The sequence below is a fragment of the Poromitra crassiceps genome (genome assembly GCF_964638095.1).
Source record: "Poromitra crassiceps genome assembly, chromosome: 10".
NCBI lineage: Eukaryota > Metazoa > Chordata > Actinopteri > Beryciformes > Melamphaidae > Poromitra > Poromitra crassiceps.
In genome coordinates, this window is record NC_139631.1 from 53,360,083 (window position 1) to 53,366,082 (window position 6,000).

Genomic DNA, 6,000 nt, shown 5'->3' on the forward strand with positions numbered 1-6,000 from the left:
CCTCACTAAACGTCCATGAGTGACTGTCCTGACTTTGCCATCTTCTGACCCCAGCAGGCCTGCTGGCCAGCGCCATGGGAAAAAAGAGACACCTGAAACAGATTGTTGCGGTGTGGCTGTAGGTCAATTCAGTAACATTCTCAGTCAAAGTGAATAGTGTGATAAGGCGGATTTGTTTCCAAAATGTAGGTTGTGACGGTAAAGTGTCCTGTCTGCAGCCCTCAGTCTCTACTCCAAAACACTCTGAGCTAACTAGCCAGCAGAGTAGTTTAGCAAAGCAACTAATATTAATGTTAACATACACCTACAAGCCACTACTTACACTATAGCGTCTAATAGATCATAAGCTAGTGTGCTAATCGGTGTTAACAAGACAGTGATGGTAATGCTGAGTTCAGACTAGCCAATATTACCCCCCGGTGAGCCCTTGGCGACAGTATCTGCAGCTCGGCAACAGATCACATGCAAATCGGCGTTGGCTCTGTGCTCGCAAATCAGCGCTCGTGTGAAGTGTGAACTGTGCACAGACGCGAGCGGGGAGCTCCCAGAGTGCTCGCTGATGAGTCAGAGGCCAGACAGATGTCTAGCCTGCTAAATATCTGGGCGTGTTGCACAGCCATCAACGTGCTCCTACAGCCAATCAGAGTGCAGGGTGAGGCAGACACACCTGGGGCAGGTGGGCTGAGGAGCAAACCTGGAGAAAGTATGGGCCATTCTACTGATCTGGTGCAAACTGCTGTCCTACAACAAGAAAACACATTTAAAAAAGCATTTAAGTAGCTATGCAAATCTTAGATGTTTACGAAGATCAATACTAAGATCATTCTATTATATATTGAAACCCAAAATAATATTTGAGATAGCAATAAATGGAATAACTCTGACTTTGAACCAATTGTGTAGAATGACTCATATGTGCAAGCTTGTGTGTTTAGAAATGAAGCCGTGAACAGACCTGTGTGAGATTGCGTTTGCGGACTCATCAGGAATTCTCCTGATGAAATCTTTTCTAATGTGTGATCCCCTGTTGCAGCTCAGTCATATAGTGTGGAAACGACCACCTCAAGACTCTTACAAGTAAGCAAGTTGTGTAATCTGAAAATAACAGCGACTGACGACCGTCGAGGAGTAGTGTGTTCATGCAATTAGCTGATGAGATACTGGTTAGCCAGCTAACGAGCTGATAATATTTAAACCAAAAAAAAAATCAATCAGATAGATCAGTGATGTGGACCTCTAACATGGCCATCAGAGTTACTCATGAATGGTGGTTATGTTTTTGTCCATGGCCAGTCTGTCTGTCTATTAGCCAGTCTGTCAATTAGCCAGTCTGTTTGTCAATTAGCCAGTCTGAATGTCTGCGTGACTGAAACACTAGCTGACTAATGTACAAGTCACACTGATTTCAATGGTGAAATCCATTTCCTGCTCAGACTACCGTATATGTATTTTAATCAATTTCCTGCTCAGACTATATGTATTTTAATCCATTTCCTGCTCAGTTGCTGAGGAAAGTGTGTTTTTCCCATTGACATATATATAGTGGTATAGGTAATTTGTCCAGTGTATCATACCCTAAAGGAGCTAAAGGATGGTCCAGTGGATCCTACCCTAAAGGAGCTAAGTCAGGTCCAGTGTATGCTACCCTAAAGGAGCTAAGTCAGGTCCAGTGTATCATACCCTAAAGGAGCTAAAGGATGGTCCAGTGGATCCTACCCTAAAGGAGCTAAGTCAGGTCCAGTGTATGCTACCCTAAAGGAGCTAAGTCAGGTCCAGTGTATCATACCCTAAAGGAGCTAAGTCAGGTGGTCCAGTGTATACTACCCTAAAGGAGCTAAGTCAGGTCCAGTGTATGCTACCCTAAAGGAGCTAAGTCAGGTCCAGTGTATCATACCCTAAAGGAGCTAAGTCAGGTGGTCCAGTGTATACTACCCTAAAGGAGCTAAGTCAGGTCCAGTGTATCATACCCTAAAGGAGCTAAGTCAGATGGTCCAGTGTATGCTACCCTAAAGGAGCTAAGTCAGGTGGTCCAGTGTATGCTACCCTAAAGGAGCTAAGTCAGGTGGTCCAGTGTATGCTACCCTAAAGGAGCTAAGTCAGGTGGTCCAGTGGATCCTACCCTAAAGGAGCTAAGTCAGGTGGTCCAGTGTATGCTACCCTAAAGGAGCTAAGTCAGGTGGTCCAGTGGATCCTACCCTAAAGGAGCTAAGTCAGGTGGTCCAGTGGATCCTACCCTAAAGGAGCTAAGTCAGGTGGTCCAGTGTATCCTACCCTAAAGGAGCTAAGTCAGGTGGTCCAGTGTATCCTACCCTAAAGGAGCTAAGTCAGGTGGTCCAGTGTATCCTACCCTAAAGGAGCTAAGTCAGGTGGTCCAGTGGATCCTACCCTAAAGGAGCTAAGTCAGGTGGTCCAGTGTATCCTACCCTAAAGGAGCTAAGTCAGGTGGTCCAGTGTATCCTACCCTAAAGGAGCTAAGTCAGGAAGCATTTCAGCACCTTTCCTTAGTGTGTAGAGAATTCAAACAGCTCTTATCATGGCTGCCACTGATGTACTTCCAGGTCATTTCACTCAGGAATCTTAAAAAAACAAAAAAACATTCCAGGTTTCAGCTGATGGTGAGGTGCGCTTTACTTCCTGCAAACCAGCCAATCAGAGCAGCGGTAGGTGACAAGTGACAAGAGGAGCAGGTATGGTATGTGACATGTGTGTGAGATGGAAATGTTGCATGGGCAGAAAACAGGAAGTGTTGGGAAGCTCAGATATAAACAGGAAGTGTTGGGAAGCTCAGATATAAACAGGAAGTGTCGGGAAGCTCAGATATACGCTGAGCAGACGACGACAGCTTCATACACTGTTAAGACAAATCATTAATATGTTATTACACTGATAATTCAACAAGCGTCTTACCCACTGCATGAGCCATGGTTTGTCATGCAACATTCTGTATTCACAAAAATAAGTTATTGTCTGCAACATCATGATAAGTGATCAAATAATCTGACATTACAAAGTCAATACCCTTCTGATACCAGATCAAACCAAGAAGATGTTTTGGTGCACTGCAATATATAATGTCAATATTTTTCCATTGGCATTATTCAACTTATACTGTATGCTTAATGAATCACACAATTCAAAGTACATAGTGATTAAAATACTTTTATTTATTTAGGAAAAAGAATCATGTATTAAAAAGGTGGAAAGATTTAGAGCAGTTAAAAACAGAATTGCAAAGTGTGAAAGTGTTCCAACTTTTAGTCACGTGTCACGCAGCCATTTTACAGCTTATAAAAGACTTGTGTCTTGGGCGGTCCTTCATCTAAAAGTATGACATTTTATCTGCAAGAGAAAACACAGAGAAGGGTTGCCCTTTTTGAGCCATGACACAAATTGCTTCTTGTTGTCAATTCAAGTAAATATGGTCAGTTCATTTTCTATTCATATTTGCACAGGAGTTCTGGAGGTTCCTAAATTTCAGTTGACAGCAGCCAATCACTCAACTAACTCACTCACTCTCTCTCTCTCTCTCTCTCTCTCTCTATATACAGTAGCTAAGCAGCTGCAAGCGGAAACTTGAGAATGTCCAGATTCAGATTTTATTTTTAACGCCTTAAATACCTATTTGTAGCCTGTGTGTGTGTGTGTGTGTGTGTGTGTGTGTGTGTGTGTGTATACATTATTTGTAGCTGTACAGTCTCTAGGGGACAGTTGGAATAATGCCATTGGATACATTACACAGCCATACTTCCAATAAGCATAATGTGATGACTTCTGTGCTTGAATAAGCATATTGTGATGACTTCTGTGCTTGAATAAGCATATTGTGATGACTTCTGTGCTTGAATAAGCATATTGTGATGACTTCTGTGCTTGAATAAGCATATTGTGATGGCTTCTGTGCTTGAATAAGCATATTGTGATGACTTCTGTGCTTGAATAAGCATATTGTGATGACTTCTGTGCTTCGGAATGTGTGGAAGAAGAGTACAGCCACATGTGAAAAATTTATTTAAGAGTGGATCGCGTCATTCCCCCTAGTTCCCCTCCCCGCCGAACAGGCGCCCCGGCACTAGCACTGCAATCAGGACACATACTGATAGAGAAGATTGAAGTGACATTGACTATCACATACCCTTAGGGGACATTCACACCCAAAGCGTTTTTGGAGCTGCCAGCGTCTTTCTGACAATTCATTCTCTATGTAAGGACGCGCTAAACGTGCTCCTCTTTTAATGAATTGGTGGCGTCTGTTGTTTTTAGAGGAGCGCTGTGGGCGTTTTAAAGCTGAAAAAAGTTGAACATTAAAAAGCGCGCTGCTCGTGTTTTCCACTCCTCCTACCATTTCTCCTCCCGAGGGATCCTCAACCTCCACTGCTGCCAGAATTGGCAATAATCTGGCTTTCATGTTGACAGTGAACAACATCAAACAGACAAAGCCAGCTGGCCTCCGTCCTTGTGGTCGTTGTGTTCTGATCTGTACTGCACGCGGCTGCAGGGGAAAATAAAACGAAGCACAAAAAACTGCTCCGTGCGCTGTGTTTTGTGCACAATGGAAGCGCTCTCAACATGATTTTCATAGCGTTCTGACTGAAAAAAACACTTTTGGTGTGAATGTCCCCTTAATCTGTCTTCCCACCCGCAGCCAATTGTGCCTGTATGGACGCCCGACCAAGCCAGAGGTAACTCAGGGGCTCGAACCAGCAAACTTCATGTTGGAACTCAGAATTCTGACTTAATTCTCAGAATTCTGACTTTAAACTCAGAACAACTTTTTTCCCATGTGGCCGTAATCCTCTTGTGTAGAAATGAGTGTGGCGAACCAGGAACTACATCAATGTAATGTCAATGGAGTGATGAAAACACAGTATGATGACACAACACCATGACACTATAACACTGTATTTCTTAAATACACAGCTGCCCTCAATGCACAACAAAATCAGCAGTACAGTATGTGTGTATGGTGGGGCTGCAGTACAGTATGTGTGTATGGTGGGGGCGGGGCTATACCCCCGTCATGCTGCAGCAGTACAGTATGTGTGTATGGTGGGGGCGGGGCTATACCCCCGTCATGCTGCAGCAGTACAGTATGTGTGTATGGTGGGGGCGGGGCTATACCCCCGTCATGCTGCAGCAGTACAGTATGTGTGTATGGTGGGGGCGGGGCTATACCCCCGTCATGCTGCAGTACAGTATGTGTGTATGGTGGGGGCGGGGCTATACCCCCGTCATGCTGCAGTACAGTATGTGTGTATGGTGGGGGCGGGGCTATACCCCCGTCATGCTGCAGTACAGTATGTGTGTATGGTGGGGGCGGGGCTATACCCCCGTCATGCTGCAGTACAGTATGTGTGTATGGTGGGGGCGGGGCTATACCCCCGTCATGCTGCAGCAGTACAGTATGTGTGTATGGTGGGGGCGGGGCTATACCCCCGTCATGCTGCAGCAGTACAGTATGTGTGTATGGTGGGGGCGGGGCTATACCCCCGTCATGCTGCAGCAGTACAGTATGTGTGTATGGTGGGGGCGGGGCTATACCCCCGTCATGCTGCAGCAGTACAGTATGTGTGTATGGTGGGGGCGGGGCTATACCCCCGTCATGCTGCAGCAGTACAGTATGTGTGTATGGTGGGGGCGGGGCTATACCCCCGTCATGCTGCAGTACAGTATGTGTGTATGGTGGGGGCGGGGCTATACCCCCGTCATGCTGCAGCAGTACAGTATGTGTGTATGGTGGGGGCGGGGCTATACCCCCGTCATGCTGCAGTACAGTATGTGTGTATGGTGGGGGCGGGGCTATACCCGTCATGCTGCAGTACAGTATGTGTGTATGGTGGGGGCGGGGCTATACCCCCGTCATGCTGCAGTACAGTATGTGTGTATGGTGGGGGCGGGGCTATACCCCCGTCATGCTGCAGCAGTACAGTATGTGTGTATGGTGGGGGCGGGGCTATACCCCCGTCATGCTGCAGTACAGTATGTGTGTATGGTGGGGGCGGG

General features: G+C 46.0%; 1 protein-coding gene across 1 annotated transcript in view; it reads right to left on the reverse strand.

The window, feature by feature from the left end:
* Nucleotides 1-6,000, reverse strand: part of LOC310784514 (tight junction protein 2-like) — a gene marked incomplete at its 3' end in the record, with an annotated part of 107,148 nt that overhangs the window by 27,794 nt on the left and 73,354 nt on the right. The window lies entirely within an intron of this gene.